The 25,905-nt window shown below is 42.1% G+C and overlaps 1 protein-coding gene and 1 long non-coding RNA gene across 21 annotated transcripts in view; both read right to left on the bottom strand.

The window, feature by feature from the left end:
* The window catches only part of Ptp99A (Protein tyrosine phosphatase 99A), a 136,669-nt gene that overhangs the window by 72,074 nt on the left and 38,690 nt on the right, over positions 1-25,905 (bottom strand). The window lies entirely within an intron of this gene.
* On the bottom strand, positions 1,947-14,244 carry LOC111249708 (uncharacterized). Of its 18 annotated transcripts, none has more exons than XR_002673047.2 (6): positions 11,553-11,786; positions 8,026-8,451; positions 3,924-6,089; positions 3,002-3,116; positions 2,605-2,899; positions 1,947-2,082 (listed from the first exon to the last, which is right to left on the bottom strand). It is a non-coding gene; the product is annotated as an uncharacterized LOC111249708 (long non-coding RNA). The 18 variants fall into 18 exon arrangements; XR_002673048.2 differs by having other exon boundaries at positions 2,605-2,718; XR_015327178.1 differs by having other exon boundaries at positions 3,002-6,089.

Genomic DNA, 25,905 nt, shown 5'->3' with positions numbered 1-25,905 from the left:
ACGCACCGGTAAGTATAGTTTTCGTAATTAATGATTGCCACCATTACTCGTGCCTTGCGCTACTCCTGCTATATATTATTGATCAGTACTTCAATTAGCCGGACACTTCAGCTTTGTAACTGAATCTTTAGCAGAGAGTTTCGTTGTGGCCGTTAACGGTCAACACATTGCGCTTTTCTGATACAGAGGCAGCTGACAGCGCTAATTTGTCACTTGTAATCCTAACTGGATCTTAATTTAGGCAGTCCTATGAAATTCTATCAAGCTAGTTCCGTAGATAGGTTTTTCGGCCCCTTAAAGGAATACATGTTGTTATTGCTGAATCACGATCAGGTACTGCCTCTGGCTAAAATAATTACACGCGCTATACCTTCGCTCCGTTCATCTCGGCTAAGTCCTTCCGCAGTGAATTCTGTATGGCCTTTTTCCTGTCGTACTATCGTTTGGGTATGAAAATTCAATATTCTCTTAGATGTTTCGATGAAGCACAATTGCATTTCTCGGCGTTCTAGCAACGGCTATTGCACAGGCCAAAGATACCTCCACAGTTAGGTCTGTAAAAAAGAAGCCCGACTGAGCCAGGTTACAAGTTTGCAAGGGCAAACAACCTAGGCTTCCTCAATTTACCAGCAGTTCATATTTTCACCAATAGTAATCGATCGGTTAGATGCAGTAATCCGTGCTATAATGCGTCAGCTCATTCTCTATTTTTCTCTCTTTCTTCCGTTTTTCGAAAAAATAGAGCACAAAAATACACATGCATAGGACGGACAAATACCCAAAAATATGCGTTGATACACACAGACAAAGTTTACGCGCCACCATTGGCCAAAGAGCTGCCACGTTGAGTGTTGAAGTAAGCGAGTGAGGAGAGGATGTTCATGGCGATGAGCGTTTGCCCCCCACAAGACATGCTTATTCTGCTTCTACCCTCGGGGCATGGCTAACAATCATGCAAATGACACCCCCGAAAGGAGACTTCAAAATGCTTTGTTCCCATCATTCAGCCATTTTTGCTGTAAACGTTGTTTTACTTCGCCTTGATTACTTATGCCGTCAGCGAACGCCATACAGTCAACTTTTTGGCTTTCATCTTATTATGCCTATACAAAAAGGAGGCCGAACAAATAATCTGGAAAGCACTACCTTTGTGACTGCTTCTGTGATTCCTTAACCGACCTCGTGCGCTACGGTATCTTGTTGATTTTCGTGTCGCAAAAAAAGGGAACTGAACGCTTTTTCCTTTTTTACCCATTCAGCTCGAGCGACAAAACTATTTCTTAATTCGAAAAGAAGCAGACAGGAACAAGAAGCTTGTGAACCAAAAAGCGCACAGACAACTCTACTGAGAACATGGTTTTGTGTAAATGAATGTAGTTGTACTGCTTGTACGGATTCCGCATTTGATTAAAATTTACATGAGGCAGTCATGTAAATAAAAATATGGTAAATACTTGAAAGGACAGTACTGTGTTACGTGTTAAAGCCGTAAACTTCGTCGCTAGTCATAACAATGGATGGCGAAACCAAGCAGTTTTTTTTTTTAACTTTTGACAGCGTCACTATTACCATACGTTAAGAGTTCTAAGGCTATACTGAATATAGGGGGATCTATTTCCGCTGGACGCAAAATAAAATCCTGAAATTTCATCTGGTTGAGGGCTGATTATTTATCACTCATACAGCACCGCAGTTGACAACGGCATAACCTCAACTAAGGTTTGCTTAATTTTCCATTAAAACTTCAGAATTCCTTCTCAGGTACATAAAATACTCAGGCCCACTTATACCAAGGACAACAATCCTCATTGATAATTAAATAGCCACAAGAGTCACAGCCCGCAAAAGAAATCGACATTTTATCTTTTTCATAATAGTTTTAAGGTGAAAACGGATGATAGTGGCAAGGTTTAGCGACGATGGGTTATAGCGGATCGGCTGCAGCCCGCCCTCCTGGCGTATCTAGAGAGAACCGTATGTGCACCGGCCATCCAGACCGGTGCCTTTCAGTCGAGATAGCGCTGATTGCACTGACTTGGGTGTTGCTGGTATCACGGACTACAAGTTCTCACGAAACAAACGCTGGAAAGAATAAAATAAAGAACAAGAAGACATCAGGGTCCGTTATGACAATAGCACACTTTAGCTGATTACACAAGGCCACGGCCATTGCCACGGACGGCCCTACTGCCTTTAGCAAAGTGACGACGTCAAACTTGGCTTGCCGGCTGTTTTTGCTGGCCCTACAAATAATACTTCCAGACCCCCCTTTCCGGGTCCCTTAATCCGCATCACCTTAGAGCCTAGGGCCGGCCTTCTCGAGATCGATGCATGAAAGCGGCACAGGATATTTCTTGTGTGTCAGGATGTCGTACGATGTTTTCACTTTCTATAGCCAAATCATCTTTAATTTATCATTTCTCCTGGTGGTGGGCAATTAAAACCTTCATACAGAGCTTCATAAATACAGGTCATTAGCACGATATCTTAATATCAGAAAAGAGTATATAAAACCATTGAAAAACAGAATGCCTCATGTGGGTTATATGTGCTTTTAGCCAAATGTGCTAGAGATGTTCTCTAAGCACCGTAGGATGTACTTACCACAATGTTCCCCACATTTGGAGTGCTTGCATGAATCGTCGGGCTCGTGAAAACCTCTGCTCCTAAACGCCGAAAGGGGACCTGCGTTATGTCGCGAGGCCTGTTGAACCAATCCTATCGAGCAAGTGTCGATGGTAAATGGAAGTACTACGAGACACTATATACATAGTTTCAGCAAGAAACGACATTTTGGCTCGGCCTTATGTTGCATCCTTCATGCCCTTCGGCTTTGCACAGCAAAAATTGTGGGGGTAGAGTTGTAGCCATTGGCTTAGCCGTACGTGTATAGGGTACACTGGAGATTATGAACATTAAAAAAAAAAAGGTACACAGGCTCCTGTGACTCCTCAATTATCGGATGATGTCAATATGTGCATACAAAAAACATGGCCGTTACCAATTAATTCTGAGCGCTCAGTTTTGCAGCTCGCAATTGCACATAGTTCGTGGAGTGCGGCCTCTCACAGCACGTCTATCTGATATGAAGTTATATCCATAGCGTAGTCGGTTAGCTGGAATACGATAAGAAAAACAAATGATGAGGATTTCACTTTCCCAAAGTGAAATTTCTTACGTCGTCAATATAAGCGTCACCGAATATCGCTTCAATAATGTCAAGTGTGTACTAAGGATTCTGTATCCTTATCCTAATTATATTTTATTCCTATATTTTCATCTAAGTACAGCTTCTGTGCGTAGTTCACAGAAAATTTACATTGCAAATGCTCAAATGTTTGTACCAGTCAACGAAAAACGGTCGAAAATATATACTGTAAAAGAAAAATAGGTATATTTCAGTTTTCGAAATTCTTGTGCCTTTCGAGCTACTACGTCGTCGTGTTGCTTGACGTCTTGATGATGCGCCTTTATATATTCCGTATGTCCAGTTAGTAAATAATCATTGGTTCAACATGTCAGGCTTGTTATTTTTAGGTTAAAATGCGGTAACATGTGTGTGCCGTTTGAGAAATGATCGTCCCTGCTTTTCCCAAATCATCTCTCGTTCTATCAAGTTCTATCAGACAACAGAAAATAGCATAATAATAGTTGTTATTAAATAATTACGCAAAAAAATACTATTTGCAAAATTTGAACTTACATGATAGCAATGACTTAATACTAACAGCATCAGCAGCAATAACAAAAAAAAACATTACCATTAATCTCATAAGCTTCATCATTGTAACTAAGTAAGTTCATTCGTCGCTGGGCAATACTTATTCGTACTCAGATCCAATATGGTGAATCGAGTCAGCTTCTCTCTGTAATAAATCAGTGTTTGTGGAGCAATAGAATTCTCGTTCTGTTCGAGTACTTACTACATGACTCTGTGAGCTTTTTCGTTCCATCTTTTTTCTCTGACGTTTTTTTTCTTTATTTATATTCCGTTACCACCACTGCCACCAGCTTGGCTTTTCTCTTCCATCTTTCTAAACTGAAAGAAAACTGAAAAAAAGTTGACTCAGCCGATACTTTCAGGCGGAACCAGAAACGGGAAGATGGGGAAGGTTCTTAGCTATTTTCACCTACCCCATCAGATGTTCGGTTTCCCTGATTTCGGTATTTTGCCGGACCGCCTGGATTACTTATTTCGAGTGAATTTTGCTTTGCGCGTCGCGACGTCACCATGGCGTTACGTTCGTTGCAGAGCCGTGAAGCAAAAAAATCTGGTAAAAGTGAAATATTTGCTCTGATGCTAGAGACGAGCCCCGTATGCATAAGACAGAGATATAAGGTTGTGGGGTATCTCTTACTACGTAACTATACCATCGTTCAGTTCAGCCGGGAGAGCTCGGGCCAATAGTGTCATGTATTATCTATATATGCGGTGTGCTACGCCATACTGCTTGCAATCAGACGATCGACTGAATCGCATAAGAGTGAGAAATACCAGTTTTTCCCCGCACGGTCGTGTCCTCTGTTGCAGTCCTGTCGTTGTAAACGCTTCCTATTGCCCGACGATAGCCGATATTCGCCTCATCTTCTGCTATCTCAGCGCTTCTAACAACAATTCATAGCAAAAGCTTTAGTTCTCACGGTTATGATCATAATGTTCGCTATTACTGGTGACAGATTACTATACGCTCTGGGCTCTCATAGGAGAGGGACGCAGGTGGCCGGACGGGAAAGAAGGCAAGTGGTAATATAGTAGTAGCATAAAATCGCCAACCGAGTTACGATATTGACCGCCATATTTTTTTATTCGTCACGCGCAGCTGGCTATCTGATTTGACATCACACCTCGTCCATATGGTAGCTACGAATCTTCCTTCATTTCTCTATTTTGAAAAAGCAACTACATCAGTAGCAACGGCGATGGTGTTAAAAAGGGGATTATATAGAAAGATATCGGTCTGCGCGCGGGTTTTAAAGTGCTATTATGTATTATAGATGTTTAAATAGCTGCTTTCTCTATAGTACTGTTACATCTATGGACGTTACGGTACATCACAGAAAATACTCGCTTATTTACTTTGAAGTTCGTGTTTGTGTAAGCGTAGAAGCGCAAATAGTTATCTACGTGGTCATACAGCCCAAATATGGTTGACTTGTCGGAACTCATTGGAGAATCGTCGATAAATTTCATGTCTGTCCTATAATATCCTATTATCACCTTCCATTCATAAGAAGCTCCGGTTGGCATTCAGTCGATTTTATTTTAATAATATACTAATCTAGATAATATCCTATTGTATTGTTTTATATGGCGTGTTCCTTTGCACTAATTTTTTCATGTATTCAATTCCCTGCAATAAACAAAACAATAGCTAATACATTGTTCTATCGTGCGGAGCCGTTACCTATTGTGGGGACAGCGAGTTCCCTTATTAGGTGGCTTAGTTCATGAGGGGATTATGTCAGTCGTGCTATTCGGACCTTGTTTGCCTCTCGGGAATTACCAACCCAATTTTAGACTTATCATCGTTACACAAGGAGCCGGTGCTATCAGAGAGACGTATGGGAGGCAGAGTTGAGTGACGGTTTCTCTAACGGTTGACTTCGTATCTTCACAAGGACCTGCCGTCATCTTGGCTTTATCACACCAGCTTTGTCGAAATAACATCACTACATTCAATAGAAAGCCACAAGGTTAATAATACGCTCCCGCAATTACGACTACAGCCAGAGTTATTCTTGAGAGAGTGACTCCAGATGACTACCAAGGCATAAACTCTTCTTACCTGCCGGAGTAACTGCCTGCTCACCCAACTCAAGCAAGTGTATTTGCTGCCACGCCTCCAGGCATCACCTACATTAGCGGAAAGCATTTTCGGCAACGGTTGGCTCATAGCTTACTTTGTTAATATAGAAGAACAGATCATGTGTCTTTTAGGCTTGCATAGGTCGGGTAAAGATTGGATTTGTACTGGCAGGATTTCCATTGCTTCATCCATCAGAACGAATCGCTGTGACAATAGGTTCCACGCGCTGGTCAATAAGCAAACCGTTCTCGCTTGCTAGCGTTCGTCGGTCAAGAGGCGCGTCTGCACAGGCAAAACATGGACGGACAGACAAAATTCAATCGACAATATCGAAAATGAACAAACCGTTTGTAATTGGAAATATCGCAAATATTGCAGTACGTTTAGCGGCTTCTGTAGCGTGACATACATTCGGGCAACGAATAATGAAAGACTGATATTAAATGCTAGGTGTCCTGATATAAGCTCAGGGTAATTTTCGAAATACAGCTCGAAGGTTGTCACCCAACGTTTGTTGAAAACAGTTTAATTGTGTTGAAAATAAGGAGTTGTACCTTTCACGGAACAACGCTATTTACGCGGAATAGCCAACACTCAAATATCAAGGTATGAGGCAGCCAGTCCGTCTAGGGTCGATATATCTACCAAAAGAGTTTTGCCCCACTCTAAATATTGATCTAGATGTGTGTCTGAAACAAAATCCAAAAGTCCTAGGTAGAGACCGTCCATGATCAACTTTACTGCGATCAATATGTGTATGTGTATGTGTATATGTATATATATATATATATATATATATATATATATATTATATATGTAATGTTTAAGTAACGTACAAATATCGCTTATATGATGATAATAGTAAGTCTCCTTTTGCTTTTACTTTGTAGTTGAATGAGCCTTGAAAATTTCGTTCTATGTACTGTACCGCAGGGCAGCGAGGGCCGCAATAAAAAGTAAACGAACATACAACTCTAGTAATATTTCTTTTAAAAATATTCCCATCACCACCATCAACACAATAGTAGTGATGCTTCTTAAAGCAGACCCAACCCGCTGATTAAGCTATCTCCTGAGTTCCTGCTCCATATTACCACACAATACAGGCAGTCGCTGATCTTGAGATTCTATTATATCGTAATGACGCACCTTTATATAGTTAATGCTACCATGTAATACAATGTTGAACAACGAAGAACCAACATGAAAATAACCACCTAAACGTCCATTTCATATGCATAGACAATAAAACTAGGTAAAATCTAACATAAGCCCACGCAGGTGAGTGCTGCCCAAGACGCTATTGTGGTATAAGGAGCTCACTGTCGTAGGTTACAATGACGGCTCCGTCCATACCAACTGAAGCTAATAGAATTACAGGAAAAAAACAATTTACGAATGTCCCTACGCTAAGTTACTGTAGCTGTGACTAATGTTGGGATCGTTATGATCGTCAGCACGGTGAGTGGAACGAGCATGCACACTGACATAAGCATTGACCGTTCAGGTGTTCCCATGACGTCTACGGGCACTGGTAGCACTTAGCGCGCAAATATAGGCCGTCGACGTTGTGGTAGTAAGCGCAACAGGTCACATTAAGGTTGAACAGAGTGAAACAGTGGTTAAATATTGCTATAGTAATCGAAGTAGTGATAGCAGTCCCTGATCAGGGGAAAAAATAGAAGACGAAGTGAAGGGAAACATTTCATTTTCGCCCTTCTACGCTTCGCTTGCCCCTTTCTGAACGCCCGCGTGTTTGACCCCGCAAGTAGAACAGAAACGACACCATCAATGATTGTCAGAAGTTGCTGGAGATGGCTGCTTGAAAGTTCTGTCTTCTTCGGCTATTTTATCGCCATTGCTGTCTGTTGGTACTGCTGCCTTGGCCTTTTTCAAATTCTCATAGGACGACAGTAGAAACAAGTACAGTGGCAGTAGTAGTGGCAGAAACTAGTGAAAGATATCTTTTGTCCTAAAACCATCAGCTTATCTGCTTTCCACGCCACGATTCGGCCGTCAGCATCGCCTAAAGGCCACCATTAACTATGAGCAGACTTACATAGCCTGTTAATTGATATATACTACGTAGATACGTACCTGCTATCACACGTATAATAAACTAAAGCCAACAGACACGCTTTTCACTTATGACGAGCGGTCCATTTTACTCGACTCAATAGTCAGACGCAAGCAGATAGCAGGCAACAAAGTAGCTTACAAATAGAATGACGACCATCCAGTATCTCGTAAATACAAACAGCCGCTTCATGTATTCGTGTCCCATACGAACGCCTTGACGGCGTCTAAGCTCTCAAATATGCTAGTGCTGCTCCTGGTGAATACGGGTTTGTCATAGTCATCGTAACCGTCGACGAGTTGTTGGTGGGCATAACGACGACGACGCTAAAGATAACGCTCTGCCGCTTCCGTTACCGCTACTGCAACTGTGACGGTGACGTCGATTCACACGAATCTGCTGTCAACACCAGCGTTGCCTTTTCTGTCACTAGATCGGGTCGTCTTCGCGGTCACTCGCAATATTCATAATTGCCCCTCCCTTTCGACCATCGGACCAACAGATAACAGTTGACGGCTCTCAACGAAGCAGTCTGCTGGATAGATACCGCAACTGAAAGAAGTTCCGCTACACAAGGCACATGGACGAACGAAGACATTGCTTCTATTATCAAAGACCGCAGCGATAACACGAAATGCGAGAGTAAGCAAAGTCAAATATTAACTGGGGTTTGTCTAGCGCACCCCCTTCTTTCTTGCGCCGCTTCTTCAATTCAGGAAAAACAAAATGTTATGTACTATGTATTTGTTCGCCGAAGAGAAAAGTAGAAACGATAAACTTTGAAAGAAGATAGCCGTGAGACTCGTTTGACTATGTAGGAAGGTAGCCTTGTGAATTTTCACTTCACTCAACCAGGTGGTAGTACATAAGGTAAATGTTAGTTGTACTATAGCTAACATTACAAATAGCTTTCAGCCAGCTGCAGATCGATCGACAGCAAATGACATCTAACATCGGACGCTGATGTGGGCAATGGAGGTGGGAGGCAAAGCTAAAACTAATAAAAACATCTAAGATGTAATTATGTATAATAACAACAGAATGCAACTCCGAGATGCATTTCAACTCCATTAACTACAGGTGGACAAGTGGGTTTTTGTTGTACTTTTGTTAGGTATGGGAAGCTGTCATATTACGAGTACACACTTCTGGGCAAAACTGCCCAGCACTTAAGGTAACAGCTGGTTTTGATGAGGGACCAATATGCATTCGGTTGGTGTTAACTTCACCTCTATGCACTGAACTGGTTAACAACAGTTCTGCCTGTTCAATGGACAGATTCATGAACGGGCTTACCTGAAAACACAGCAGTCAGAACGCGTAGTTAGAGCGTATCACAAAACTAATGTAGGGTTCAGTGATATCAACTCAATGATGGATTTTATTTGTAGTTATATTTTTAAAATATATTAATCACGACTTGGATTGATAAATCCAAACACTCATGCGCACATCTATATTATATCTACCACTAGAACCGGTTCCTAAATATACGTTCATGTACCAACGAGAAATCCTTCAGTTTCCACGAAACCTCGTAGCGGTCGCTTACGTTGGCAGCACCTTGCGGTGCTTCACTTGTTATCTACCCAATGCGGTAACAACACACGCTCCCTCCTTTTTGAGTAATCGCGGAACTAAGTTACGGTCCCTACGTGGGCCTTTGGTTTGCCTTTTAGTGTTCCTCTTCTACTTTATTCATGGTCCCACATACAAAGCAGGAAATGGCTGTAGTGGCCATTCCGTTAAAGGCAGCGACAAAGCTATCGAGTAAGGACTAAAGAACATCAAGAGAGCTGCTAAGGTATGTTCCGGACACGCTAGTCTCGATCTGTCTTCGTGTTATAGCTGGACCCTCCATTCCTTCCCTGTTCTCTCCGTTTGATCTCAGAGTCCTACCTTCTAATAGCCGCCCTCGTGCGTCAACTAATCTTGCATGCAATTGAAACCAATGGAGTAGCTGCGCCACTTCTTCGGTATGATCCATTGTTGCCTACTTACATATCTACAGTTCAATACACATCTTGTATCGTATAACAATTGTTAGATGCCCTGGAGCTCTCCGATATGAAGTCGATGCAGTCGTATGTCGGTCACAGAGAGTGTCCGGCTTAGTATCTCTGTGTCAATATCATCATAATATACAATAAATCGAAATTAGAGACAGATCTTAAATTGAATCGAGAAACAAAAACAACTTTTCTCGAAATTTCAAGGAAAAACTAATAAACGCGACTTTTGAAGCTTTCTCTTTGAGAAACCTGCTCTGCTTTTAGATCTGTTAACGTTTGGCATTAGATGGCGCTTTTTTCCCTTATTTCCCATTCATAGAAGTTTAGCTGCTGTACACAAGGTTTAGCTGAGAGGCCATAACAATGAAGCAGTCCTGTGTTTCTCTACCAGTCTCGCCCTTCGTTGCTCTGCACCATCAACGCCTGCGTCGTTGTGGTGATGGAATTGAGTTTAAAATCAAATTCTAACGCCAGTGGTTACCGGCACGTCGATCTGCGACGGCTACGCCATTTTGTTAAGCCGCTTACTGTCATAATCGCCACTATAAACATTAACCCATTTAACCCGTTAAACTCTGACAAAAGAACATTCTCGCTAGTTCCTCCGGGGGTAGCTAGACTAGAAACCGGCCCGTTATGATCGCTCCTTGATAACTGCAATTTTGATTGCATCGGTTCGCGGACTCAGCCCATAGTTTTTAATTTCTGACGCCAGTGAGTACAACGAATTGGTTACTGGTCCACTTTACGCTTCCTCCATGTATCCAGGACTTACTGGTACCAAGCGCTCTTCACGCCTTTGTACCCGACAATAGCTGTCTGTAATATCTCTATGCCTGTCGGTCTACTCTTGGAACTACTTAATGCGCTAGCTTGCTTGGCGTACAGCAAGTGTCAACAGATAATGCACAGGAGATAGTTGAATCTCTGTAAGTACTACTTACATGATGCACGCGCCAAGATCACTGGGCGTCACAAAAGCTATGATAAAGCTTCGTGCACAAAACAGACGTATGTATTATATTCCGTCGTTCAATAGCAATAAATATTAAGTAAAAACTAGTATCACTCACTATATTGGTCACAATTACAAACAATGATTTGTCATATAATTAATAATACTCGGATATTCCTCTGACACAGAAATACGTCCCAGGTTTTTTTAATGAGCTATTAATGTTTAGATGAAACAAGATTAAATACTAATTCGAATTGCTGATAACCTGGAAAAACAAAATTTTAATATAAAATGCGCGTATCCATGTAAGATTTTATGGACCTCTGCAGCGAACTGTTACTTCCGTGACAACTTTCGATCGTCGTTGGCGCTAAATTCAACAGCAGTTACTACAAGGAACTTTACCAGCCAATGCTCAAAAAGCATTGCTTCATAAAATTCGTTCATACACAACCAGAACGATTGCCCATAGACCTTATGTTAGCCCTCACCTGCACAAAGGCCCTGGCAAGGCACTCGTCGTCTGTTGCTTGTTTGCTGCGATCTTATCCTTTGCAGCACGGTTAGTTGTATTAATCAGTAATCGATCAATGTATGGTAATGCTTGCTAATTAGATAACCAGTGCGATGGTGATAGCAGTGTCTTATGGCTAAAGCAGTATGTTGCAAGAGAATAATTGAACCCTGTTTCTTTTTACCTCTTCCTAGAGAACATCTACGTTCCACTTGCAGCGAGATTTCAATCACTTGGGCCGAAGATAGGCTGACAAACAGGCAGAAAGGATCAATGGTAAAGTAACACGGAGTTAATAGCAGCTTTTAGCCTTTAACAATTGCATAGCATATTTGCAATGGCAGTCTAGCCGGATGTGACTTCATTGTTTAACTCACAAAACCTCTCTAACAAGTAACAAGCATTGTGCTAGGCAGTGTTTAGGGGCTGAAAGCATCATTTAACCTATATATATATATATATATATATATATATATATATATATATATATGCATATAGTATGAAGGAGCAAACAGCAGTGAAATATGGCGGTCCCTGGCCTTAATCTATCTCAGTCCGAGGAAATGGATTTAAGATGTCGAAAGAGAGTTCCAAGGCGCAACTCAATCGAAGTGACTAATCAGTTCATTGAATAGAGGCATACGGAATCGCTCAAAGAACCTCTACAATCTTTTACAAATTTTCTAACCTAAATATCTCGAGCTGACAGATCGCGCTCCTTCAGAAAATGTTAGGAAACAATTTATGCAAGCCTACTTTTGAAAGGCGATGATATTTAAAACAGCAACATGGCACTGACCTACTTTAGGGCAAGGTGCTGGCCTTCCGGGAGGGAGGAACCAGAAATAAGCGAAAGAAGATAGATGCATTTCTTATGTCCTGATCCTCCTGGACTTTCTCCCTCTTGTACCTTTCGCGTCCGAAGCAAACCAGCGATAGACACTGTAGCGAAGTGATGGCAGTGAAAACAGCGAACCCTGGGTTAAACTAGTCACCAGAGCCGAACCCATTTTGGTTGTTTGTAGTGCTATCGATTTGGGCTCTGGGCCAGATTTGTCCGGTCACTCACTACAGCAGCTTGTCCTGGGTTACCACTTGATAGTGTTGGTATGGTTGGACGGGCTTCCTGACGGCGAGAGTGGCTATGTTGATTCACCGCGGCAACAATCGCCGGACCATGACGAGCACGCACTTCTTCGACAATTAAGTCGCTGGTCAGGTAGAGAACAGTAGGTGATAATTGGGCGGTACTTGCTGGACTGCTTAAAAGACAGCGAGCAAAACGGCAGGCGAAGTCTTCCTTGTCAAAAGGGACAGCCAGACACCTGGCAAGCAGCACTTGTCAGCAGATAGAGCGCTGTTATCTTTCGGTAAGGGGTGCAAGTAGCCAAGATCGATTTTGGCAATCCCTGCGGATCTGTGCTATATGACTTCGGTTAAATATTGTTCTGTCCAATATTGAATGTGAGTATAGCATAAGACGATCACGAAGTCCCCTATCATATCCTTACGTTACCTGTAAAAGGTAACAATGAAGAAGCCATAGATAAAGAATATCTACATGTCAACTATTTTTTGGGAATCAGATCTTCATTTAAAATGCTCGGCGGCAATGGTACCGAGCGTCACCATATGAGCCGCTTACCACCCATCATGCGACTGAGATATGACAGCCATCAGAAAAAGTATGGAAATAGTTGCGGTTTCTATCCAACAACAGAGGTACCATGGAAATTTTTTCTTCAATTTTTACAACAGTTTACATTTACAAATTTTTTTTTAGACCAGTAGTTCACTTCTCTTTGAACAAGTGAAATTAGTGACCACGAAATAATTTCGGGTTGACAGCTTATCAGCTGGGATACAAAGCTTTACGAAGCAGACACATGCTCACGTCGACGTTTTCTTTAAAACAGAATCGTCATCGCAAGCTATCGTTTGAACAGCAACTGATTTGTTTCTTCTAGTATCGATTTGAAAGACACAAGATGCTCATTGACATCACTGACCTCAATAATAACAGCGGTTTTTATGGATGCTGTTTAAATGCCCCCATGTGTTCGTTGAGGCCGCTCGATATCTGATGGCCCTAATCGCTACAATAGCGGATAAAGCGTCTATTATATAATATCCTATTTTGGTGCTACAATACGTACCGTATGAACTAACAACTCGACTCGGAAGAACTAACACGCGCCAGCTTTGCTGAGCCAATATGTACGGGATAAGAGAGGTACCAATCAATCGTATTCACTCCGTAATTAATTTTGAACTTTGTACGAACACGAGTATGTATGTTCGAAACTTACTTACTAACCCATTCGAATCAAGTCGGTGGATGCGTAAGAGGATTAGGCGAGCTGAGCTTGTCATTGTGGTAAATTACCTCGTCGTCGAACATATCTAGCTGATAGTTCAATGACTAAAGACCGATATTGGCTCATCAATAGTTAAATGCATACTTAGCCTAGTTCCGTTAGTTCTATGGCTAACTAGAGCGCCTTTACCAGTCATTCTTAAACGATGGTCACAGCCATTTTAGTCATTCACATGCGTTACGTGTGTCCTGCGTAACAAGACGCTAGAAATATGTGCCAAGCCTTTAATGCAAACTATTACATATGAACACGAGCACATCCGAAACAATGTGAACCCCTCGCACATTTACATGTTGTCGCTTGGTGGACACTTGTGGGTTTTGACAATTCGAAACAATTCCTGCCTAGTCATCGTGCGTTAATTTTCGCTTCTGACCTTTTTCCGAGGATAACTCGACACGACTGTTCGGGACTTCGCTGAACTGAATGATTGATTGTGAACCAATGGCTTCTTACAGTGCCATAAATATTATTAACGATCTATAGCAGCCACAAGCAATCTTCGGGATAGCCATGCATCCGTTCGGCGCCCTCCCCTACGTAAACCATGACATTCTTGCCATCTCGCTATAATCCCTATGTTATCTCCCCGGTCCGTTATTTTCACAAATCAAATAATTGTAAAGGCTATTAGTCCGTTCGATCCTTGCCTTCAAATGACGAGCGTCGTTTCTCTGCCTCCAAACCGATCACAGATACCACAAAATCTTCGATTAATGACGCCGAGATAGCGACAGTTATGACGCTTAGTCTTCTGACGCACTGGATATTTTGGCCGACCCTGAAGGGTCAGTGCTATCTGACAGTGCCTACCCGATAACGTCTCATAAGCAGCCTAAGTACGTTGTTATTTAATCGCTAACGAGTACAGAATGGCGATGCGTACATTAAGTAAGCGACTCGACACTAATGCCCATGTACCGAGAGAAGTTATTTGGCCTTCTGATTACTGAAGAGCTAAAATCGGAAGTTACAGTTTTGCTGCCAGACAGCGCCGAACAAGTTCTGTGCTTGCTTCGCTGAACGAGCTGCTCAGTAACTGAAACAGATATTTTTATCGAAGTTAAAACTTCCCAGTTGTAATTGCCCACGTGAAACGCCTGTGCAAGTGTCACACACAAAATATATAATCGGCAGATAGCGTACATCGATACTGCTCAACTTCACAGCGGAATGATATCAAGATGTACGAAGTGCAGTGACAGGCAGCCGTACGAATCATCTATTACTAATTAGTGTAATCTATTCTTGGCGCTCTAATCAGCACTAGCTTTAATGTGCGAAAGCAGCTACTTAGCGTAAGTCTCCCGCTGAAAAAATAAGTTTAATAGCAAACTGCAAATGCAGATGTAGTTAAAACGTATAAACACAAACAAACATACGAACGATTCCATTAATCCTATAGCCTCCAGAGTCCTCTCGATGGCCGCAGCATGTACGACTTTTAGACACTTTTTTCATCATTTCAGCCCCCATTCGACACGTCGGCTATTTATTGGTGTATCCCATTGGTTCCGTAACCCCACCATCAACACGTTCATCAGGCAGAATTGATGTTCTCTTTGCTCGTTCATTAACGATTACTCGTCCTTCTCGCCTGCTACTCGTTCAGCGTTTGTTCCTCTCAAGACTCTTGTTTCGGAAAGCACCAACAAATAATCTCTAGTCTGCCGACTCTTAAGCACGTTCATCGCAATGAAAAGCGGCGTCCTCGGCAACGGGCCTTAGATTGTTAGCGGTTTCTTGTTTGGCCTCCCTTGCACACGAAAAGATGAAATCCCTCTTGTGCAATGCAGTTATCCTCACCACCAAAGTCCACTCTGGATTTACTCTCGTCATGCAGTATTGGCCTCCACAACGACGACAGCGGTGGCGATCACGAAAGATTTTCTAATGATCAGCTGTTTCAAATGCATTTTAGTTTATGGCGGCTAAACCAGCTGGATCTTCTCCAGCAGATTGCACACTTCTAGCAGCTTACGCCTTGCGCAACCGTTGCCAGTGAAACCGTTGTCATCAGCGCCCGTTAGCGCTAATGCTGCATGTGTTGCAATTTCGGTTTCTGCAGTTATTACTCTGCTGTGAAGGTGGATCGTAGCTTCGCTCGGTCGCTGACTATCGGCTGTTGGTGCCACCATTCTAGATGACCGTTTCACGGTTCAGTAATTTCTCGCTTCAACACCTTCCCGTCGTCATTGACCCAGTTTGGCAGCAGTCATCATCGATGAGAATGATTCGGAGAAGAAAGCCGAACAGAACGAAAGAAAGAAAGAAAAGAAAAACGGGAGAGATAGATGATGTCGCTGCAATCGCGGACCCATCGTATATATATATAGTGAAAAGAACGTCGGCACACAGCTTAAGTATACTGTAGCATTCAGGCCATCACGAATAGGCGTTCGCTACAAGGTATGGCGGCATATTGAAGTCGCGAACGCGAACACATGCAGAGATAGACAAGCACAATATGCAAGGATTGCTGTTGGTTTTGCTTAACACTTACAATCGATCTAAATTTTGCTGTCTTCCAAAGACTCAAAGAAGATTGCCCCGTTGCGGTAACGATCCATCCGCGTTCCTAATGCTTCGCGTAAACAGAGGATCAAGCGGCAACGAAGCGAGTGAGAAGAGTAGCAGCAACAATAATATTACGCTATATATATGTATATGTATCAACTGTTGTAGCTATTGACGGCTGGGCCAAAAAGGCTGTCTTAATCGAGCCTTGTCGTTTGTCCACAAACGCTAGCGCCTCAAAACTTCGTTAAGACCCGTTTGCCCGCGGCCGACGATTTTACTTCGTCTCCTTTTTTTTCCAAATAGTTGACAGTGAACATTGGCATCACATCTCAATTGTAGTAGCCGACGCTACGAAATCAAATCATTAGCGGCACATGTGCAGACGATATTTCGGTGATAAACTCGCATATCTTGTGCCCACTATACTAAAGATATAGTAAAATGACACGGGGTTCTACTCGGGGGGGGGGGGGGGCGTTGATCGTGTCAATAGTAGAAAATTTCGTTGCCTTTGTTGATTGGCTGGTTAATCGACATAGAAAATGTCGATATTTTAAAACCCAAGAGGTACTTAAAAATCGAATTATCTATTTCATCGATGCGGCAGCCCGTATCATGGTGCATCATCGGTCTGTCAAGCCATATAAAGTAATTAAACGAGAGTACAACGAGTTCACACGGACGATTTTGTAGATGCTGTTCTGCTAATCGTCGAAATAGTGTATCTTGACGTTTAGCTGATCACTGCTGATTCTGTACCTTAGAGCAGCACTTCTAAAGATTCGATCCTATCGATTATTATATACAAACAAAGTAAAACCCGTGTCCAAAATACTATATCGTCATATTGCCAAACAGAATTCCGATTTCGGCTGTGCACGTTGCTTTAGGTTGATACTGTTGTATTTTTTCTCGATGTGCTAACTTTAGATAACCAGAAGAACTACATTTCCGCCACGCGTCACCAAACTTTACGACCTTCTCATGGCTAACAAAGCTTCTCCAATCATCCTTTGTCTCAAACAGGTACTGCAAATCATAAGCTTCATGCAACAATAACAAAAGCACTAGTCATAGTTAATCATAACATCGTCTAAAGGGTTACCTTTTTTGTTGTTGTTCCATGAAAAATTACGACACGACCATATTGCTTATCGTATCGCGTATCGCCTCCTATCCTCCCTCCCTCATGAAGCCTAGATATCACAAGGTAACAAACGGCATTTATTGACGACAATGTTTGCCATAGCTTGTACTCGAAAATTGGTGAGCCCACCGCTATAATATAAATACAGCCCCACCGCTACTGAACAAATTGGGTTTAGGCGTAAAATATTTCTGTATTTTATAATGCCAATAGGGGAGCCTGGATTGGGCGTACACGATAGATTTGCCTGAACGCGACCACAAAACGGATAAGTTTCCAATGTCAGACGGGTCGTTCATTCTGACAGCGTACGAATATAACGCCTTGGGAAAATAGATTTAGACCATAATCGTCTGCTTTTCCCACCCGGTTTCTCGTGCTTTCAAGTAAAAAGTGCACTGATGAAAAAGAAACGACCCTCTGGTTCGTGAATTAATAAAATTAGGTCAACGAACGTCCTGTGTTCGTCCTCACGTGCGACAAATGTGTCTATTCGTCATCTGCTGTTGCAAAATACTACACCAGTTCAAATCAACTGTTGCCAGCAAGCCTGCGGGTGGGACCGGCCGTAGCGGATTTTCAATCTTACATGATAGTTTTCATCCGGAAAAGATGAAAAAGGTTTATAGAGAAAGATAAATGTATCGTTGTGGCTGACTTGATTATCTTTGAAAGGTCACTGTGAAACTCTACTACACTCCTTGGGACAAACGTAGTTCTTGGTGCGTAATTTCCTTTGATTTTCGGGGTGTTCACGACCAGATGCACAGCCCTCTTATTTCGAATCTGATTATCTGTCGTTGTAATGCTAGAAAATGACCGAGCTGCATGCCCTGTCCAGGAACGTTGACATGACTGCCATTGCAATCAATGGTTCAATTTTCCGGGTAGATATAGGCTAGCGAAAATGTACGTGCGTATCCCTAACTGAACCTAAAAGTATCCATTGTCGGTCACTTGTACACTGCAATACAGTATTGTATTCGCTGAACGAGGCGAACTGCTGCCGCAGTGTTATGTCACAGCCATTGCCTGCCTGCCTGCCTGATAGAGTACTGCTTCGTTTGAACGCTTTTGTAACGAGCTATTCTTGTGCAAAATGGACTGCTAGTAGCTAAAATTGGGTTAAATTCACTTGTTTCTATAATAGACCGTTTTCATACGCTGCAAACGGTTCTGACGAACGTAGTTAGTTACTACGACAGCATTATTTTAGTTCTCTAAGTTTTTTTTCATGATATGACTCTTCGTCTTTCTGCCCAACGACGATTAGGGCTTTAGCGATTTGTTGATTCTCCGGCGATCATCTCGAGACATAGTTTGTTTTGGCTGTAGAAACAGCGCCAGCGACGGTCAGGCTTCACCCTGCAAGCCAAGCTATTCTTTTCATGAAGATCCCTTTAACTCATCCAGCTGCTCTGAGAATTCATTCCACATCCGGATGTTAGCTGAAAATTACGTTCAAACGGCTAAGCAAACTGGAACGAGAAAAACAGTTCTGCTTCCCTCGTTTTCTTCTGTATCTTTGATACGATCTGGATCTGAGAGTGATCCAATGTTGTTCGGAGGCGCTACGCCAGTTTCGTAGATCTTGTGGTTAATCATCAGCCTCCATGTCACCGCCATCCAGCGATTGCCCGTAGCAAACCATTACGTTTTTGCCCATTCACGGTCTCTCAATCCAACTGCCGGCGCCTCTTACCCTCTCCAATTGTTTTAGGCTTTTCTGCCTATTGAGCGTCGACAGCAGCACTGTAATAGTTGTAACAGCGGCGGTAGTGATAATAAAATTGCTTATTTGAAAATGCGTATACGTAATACGTGCTCTATTGTACCTATCTATGGGTCTGTTCGACATTGTCGTCTATAGCGGCGCGTCTGCGCTGCCTTTGATTGACTGTTTGTTTGGCTGTCGGTGGTTTTGACAGAGACCATCAGTACACGCAAGTAAGCGTGCGTCCCGTTCCACGCGACCGTTCATTTCGTTGCCGGCTGAACGGCCTTCGGCCTCCATCGAACAATACCATCATCGAGTAAAGCTGCCGCCGCTACCTCGTTCTTTCGTCTCTGCTCAGACTGCTAACGCCCATGTTCGATACTGGTCAACACGATAATATTGTAAACAATTTTTTTATATCTATCGATCTGTCTAAGCCATTCTTTTACCTGTCGAGTAATAATAAGCTTGAAAGTATATATGTGTGTGCATACGGAGCGTAGAAGTAATACTGTAACCTCTATTATAGTAACGAACCATGGTCGCCATATTTACCGTTCCGATGATTGTAGCGTTTTTCATGGGCCAGCCGTGTTGGCTTCGTCTCACTTTCTTGGCAATATATATGATGACAGCTATCGAGATTAAGTGGTAAAATGACCCTTTCCTGTACACCACATGGTCTATGACATAACCACGATGCTACTGCCTGAAGAATATTCGAATATAGCTAGTGTTTGGTTTTTTTTTCATAGCTAGATGATGTTGCAAGTTATTTCTTTACTTCTTTGTCGGATACAAGTTGCTGATAGACCTTTTTTCAAAAGGACGTACTGGAAGTGTGTCACCACTCGCTCATAAACTATTACTTACCGTATATCCATGGCTTAAAGCAAGACAAAGCCTTGCTTGATTCGAAGACAACCGGCAGGTGACACGTGGACCCTTTACTGTTATCGTGACCAAGCAAGAGATAATATCGTCAATTTTTTTATTATCATAATCTGCTCCGTCATGCTTGCTCAGTCTTGTGGTCATCGTGTTGCCCGATGTCTGAGAGGGGCATTGCTGCCCTAGTAAAGCTAATCTCCTGATGCGGCCTGGCCCACTAACCCAACCAAACGCGAGCCTGTTCCGACTCTGGTCCTCGCCACCAGACCTTCTGGTGGGAGATATCCAGTATCGGTGGTCTTGGGTTTGGTCCAGTGACCCGCCGATGTCTCGGGGATGAATAGATGTACCATCTATCCTAAATACTATTTCTATCTTTCTAGCCATTGCATCATTACGAGAATGAGTTTCAACGGGCCAGAGCGATTTCGCCAAACGAGTTCGCTCTTGCTGTTACGGCGATCGCCACAGCTGATTCCACCATTTTCAGGAAATTTGCTGCCACTGACCAGCAACAAGAAATAGTTAGCCGGTGAATGTGGCGGGACAGCTGGCTACGTTCCAGGGGGAGGTAGGGAAAGCCTATCATAACCGCTGCTACTGTCACTTAAATTTGGAACTTTCTGCTGGCGACCACGAATGCAATGGTGCAGTGCAACGATGTGTCGTTCAGCGCCAGAGCCACCAGCGCTTAACAACGGGCGACAAACCTATCCAGCCTTCAGTTGCTTAAACTATGCTAGTGACAGAGCAACTGGCATAGCGCCTCCTATGTAACGAAATAAACTAACAACGTATGGAGCGTGAAGTCGACCGACAGGCTCCGCTGTCCATATGTATGTCCATATGTACCGTAGTGATTGACGCATTAGTCACCAAATTAGCGTCATCGAGTGACGCTAGCAATGGCGACGATTGTTACCTGCCAAGAACCGTTCCGTACCGGATGAAGTTGATCGCAGGTATTCGACCTACGGGATAGCAGCACAAATAAAACACGGCGCTTCGTAACAGCAAAAGTCGGAACAAAAAGCTGTTACTTGTTCTAACGTTAGTAATCATTGGACACAAGTGGTTAGGAGCAACTGTGGTCCTGTGTCAAGAAGCTGCGGGATTCCAGTAATCCAATAATCAAGCAATAGCCTTCTTTTCTGCTTTCCTCTAATATTGCATGTACGATATATACTGTTAAAATAGAATAATGAAAATAAAGAAACTACTCTTATAGTTATTATACGCTCACGCTTGAAATATGATAGGCATACAATGCCAATGTATAACTTTATTTTAGCGGAACTTCCTCTCCCTGTATGATCAGTTAACTGTTCATGGAAACTTTATTTCGTACACTAAGATTATGTGCGCATGCTTTTACCGTAGGTAGTAATGTAGCTACAGAGTGCATCAGTGCGTTTCGGCTGTCAACACGAAATGCGTAAAGGGGCGGCATCACGCTCAACATAGAGAGTGCGCCAAATCGACACGCCGGCATGCCCGCCGTCGCTGTTACAAGGCAGCCTACCCGACCGAGGCAGCACTGCCGTACAGGTACTTCGGTCTCTGACGGCGTTTAGGTGGAGCTAAATCAATCTTCACCTGCTTCGCGTCGTCTTCATACTTTAATGATACCTCCTCGGAAGCTTTAATTCATAGAAAATTAATATTCACACACATATACGCACGCTGGACTTTCGCTTTTACCTTTGGCAGTCTGGCCGTACAGGTGTATGTAAGTGTACGCTATCAACTTTTATCATCCAAAAACAAATTTGCAACCGTTTAAGGCAGCCGAACGAAAGGACGTGCACGCAGAATGCTTGTCCTGTCGAGGAACTTTTCGATGAAATCAAAGGGCGTTTGACGGAACAGAACAAGGTCGGGAGAAGGAAGCGCAAGGAGCAGGACAGAGGATTTGCAGCAAATAAGGTTCACGTGCGTGGGCTGTTGTACGCGTAATCACAAAGAATCCCATTGAAAAGACACTGATGCGGGATGACTAATCATACTAGTTGCAATCATGGTTATATGGACGCATGAAACATATAAACGCCAATCTAACTTTCATTGATACTTAGCACAGATTTATGGAACGGCACAATGGCAGGCAAACAATCTTACTTATCTTTACATTTAGTATCAATCATTTAGTAAGCTGGCCTTGCCAAATGAAGCGTAATAAATTGACATCCATATTGGATATTCTTGTAGACACGCTTAAATGTCTAACTCTGCCAAGTGGAAATCGCTGTTTTCATTCCCGCCAGTAAACTACTGCTGCTACTATAACTGCTACGATTAAGCGTAGCCAAATATTTTTTATAGTTAGCCATTGATGTAATTACATAGTAACTACATGGAATGTAAGTTGCTGGCGTAACTTGTTTACATGGGCCTAAAGTCTGATCAATGAGTTTGAACTTCGAAAATTACACTGGTCTTGTCAGTCCTACGGGGGGTAACAAGGTATATTTGAGGACCTCTTACTCGCATGAATTAAACAGATTCAGCTACCTTACCATACATGTATTCATATTTGTTATTTACTGAAATTCAGATGCAGACAAAACAAGCATAGATCCACATGGATCAATGGACAGCTTGTTCACAGCCAATAGAGACCCTAAAGGGTTCTAAGCCCTGTTTGCTTTGTCCTCACAAAAAAATGGATGGCACAAGAGGCACATGAAGTAAACCAGCGAAGGATTCGTAAAAAAACAAACATGAGTCCTACATGATAACCTGGTGCGTAACCCGACGCGGACCCTTTTAGTCGTTCAACCTTTCAAAGAAATTGCAAAGCAGGTACAAACGTTTTGAGGTTAATTTAAATAGATATTTGCATTTCATTTATACGAATCCCTTTGATAATATCATTATCTGATCGCGCTTTTCTTTATTACAGTCCCGTTATTGCATTGCTGGTGCATTGTATGCCCCGACTGATGACAACTAGGAAACTATTTAAGCGTATTGCCTATGTAACTACACAGGCAATCCACAGTCATTATAGGTAAAGCTTAGGTTTCGAGCGAATAACCGCTGCATACATATAGCATAACATATGCAGAATGATATATTAGGCTGTTCTAAGCGAATCCGACGGGCGTTGAAATGGAAAAACTTTAGAGCTACCTAGGGTAGGGAGGCGATTTGTTGACATGTACGAAAAGTACTCTTCTTTAGTCTTTACAGACTTGTCTCAGTGTTCTTGCAGCTTCTAGAGAGCTATGTATGTACGATTCGCGTTTCCATATGTATTTTCTCTATGCGTGCATTCCCGAGGCAAGTCGATCGCGAAATATGCTCTCCTACCAGCTGCCCATTTTGGCGCATGTCAAACCCTTTAATCGCAGGGATTTAGAGCAGAATAATAAGCAGGATGAAGCCAACGGGGGATATTTCTTATTTCGATCCAGGAAGTGATTGACGCATGGTAATTGGGTTTGGTGTTGTCATCAAGTGGTCAGAATGCCGTGGTGCTTTCGATTGTCATGCCAACGTTCCATAATACTCTCGAAGGACTCGCGATAGCGGCCTGCATTCGTTGCTTCATTTTCGGCGAGTACTTCATAGTAGCAAATAGTCTTGATCTTCATTGCAAGTCACCTCACATTCGAGCGTACTCAACACTGCCATCGAATTGTGTCTCCAACGCGACGGCGTTTGTCTCGCCTGATATTTTTCCGGCTAGTGGTAAAGACTGTATGCTTTCGGCGGGTTGTTTGTTAATTAAACTGTACGTGAAACACTTCACGCGGGACTTATTTTTTTATCCACTTTCTGGATTTTCGGCATTGGAGTTATCATTTTGTTACATGTGAAATGTGAGGACTCAAAACTCAGCGTGCGTAAACTCTATGTGGAGCTAGATAGTGAGAAAATGTGAGATCAAAGTAAACCAATTTATTAAATGACTGTTATCTCAATTCACTGGTGTATAGGCATTGCAGGATAACTGAAATATAGTTCGAAAGAGTAATAACCGTCTGATGACGTCTGGTAGTATTTTCATAAAATCTCTATAATATTATCCTAGAGGGCACGCCAGCCAAAAGTATTGTTGAATATTCAATCAAACGTGTTCTACTAGTTTAGGCAAACTAACAGATATAAATAACAAACGATATTGAAATCAAATATAGAAATTCACAGAGATTTCATTCACATCGTCCCATTTGCAGTAGACGTATTCTACTTTGGCTGCATGTATAATTAGGATCTGATTAATACTATGCTTTCGAACGAACGACAACGAACGTTATGTGTGTTGGTTCATTTGAGTACGTACGTATGAGCAGGGTGTGCTTAACTGAGGACTTTGACCTAATTTCAGGACAAGCTGAACTCGGCGTTGCTTCAACGACTGACATTAAAACTTCACAAAGGTGATTAGTTATTGGAGGATGTACAAGATGCTTGTTATGGGTCGACAAGGTGGTCCTTCCTGTTCCAGCAAATATCGCTCGTTCAAAAACAACCGTTATATCAATTAAAACCCGAAACGAAGTAGAGTGAGATAATTTAAGGTCTAGGATGTCAAATATTATATATATATTTTTTTGTTTCTCTATGTATAATACGTCAGCGGTACCACCTTTAATCTGTAGTCAAGCGTACATCAGAGAATATTTTGACAATGTAAGAATATTATCTTGGTAAGAACGACACACTTGAAAAGAATGAGTTGTCTGATCTGTACTGACTTTCTACATATTGCGATGATAAGAATCATGTCGAGATAATATCTCAAGCGTTTTTATGCCGAAGGTATTATATGTATGTACATATAAGAGCAGACGGTTAACCTGCATATCTATCCCGTTCGTTTGGTTGAGAAATTTCCATCAGTTGAATCGGCGTAGGTAACCTAAACATGATACGGACACCATAGGGGCACAACAAATCAGATTGGAGCGCGTCGAAGGAATAAAATAGATGATGCAAGAGCCGAGCCCTTAGAATATTGCAGGGCCGCTCTGCATGAATGAAGATATACATAACCCAATATATCATGTCTAGATATTGAGTGACAAACATTTACTTTTAGTATTATTTTGACTATGTACGCAATGGGGCATTTAAAGTTTGGCAGACTGTTTGTCGTGCATGTTTGCATGCATTCATCCATTACTTTCAGCACCAGAAGAAAAGCAGCCGATTTATTGAATAAAACAGCGGCGAAAATCACTATGCTGTTTTTGGAATTTATACACCTATTAGCTATTATCATTTCTTTTTTGAAAATTTTTTTTCCCTGAAATCGACGGTCTGCATTACTGCTACTTTCCATGCGGGTTTTAAAAAACTCGGGGATAACTCTTACGAAAAAAACAGAAATGTCCTCAATGGGCTTTAGATTTAAACGGCTCAAAAATTTATCACAATGGCTCAGAAGTCATTTTTGACACATCTTCGTTTTTTGGTATAAAAATTGAGAGCTGTTTTGGAGAGGATATCAATTGCCGATTAGGTCGTCCAGATGATCTCCAACTATTGGTCTCTTTGAAGAGTTTCGCTTCTTTCTACATCTTAGAAGTCCTGTTTTTGTTTTGAACCTTCGCATTTTCAAGGCTTTTGGCCTACTATCAGGTGAAAACTTGACTCCGTTGGATTTTCTTTGCACGTAGCGTATTTGAGTGTCACTTTGCCAACTTACATTTACCAATATAGCTTGTTAAAAAACTCAAAGATGAAAGAGTGAATAATTAAAAAAACAACTTGTTATTAGTGTGAGTTCTAGGCTACAGCGAATGGTGGTCATATTAAATACACATGACCGTCAGTGCACAATTTCGTTTAAGTGTTAATGAAAATTTAGATGCAATCTTTGCCAACAATTGCTAAGGAAAATTTTCGGAGTTAGATCCCTTACCGTTGTATAATT

Source organism: Varroa destructor, unplaced genomic scaffold, assembly GCF_002443255.2.
Source record: "Varroa destructor unplaced genomic scaffold, Vdes_3.0 BEIS01000004.1, whole genome shotgun sequence".
Taxonomy (NCBI): Eukaryota; Metazoa; Arthropoda; class Arachnida; order Mesostigmata; family Varroidae; genus Varroa; species Varroa destructor.
Note: the sequence above shows the minus strand (reverse complement) of the source record. Positions and strands in the feature narration are given on the sequence as shown.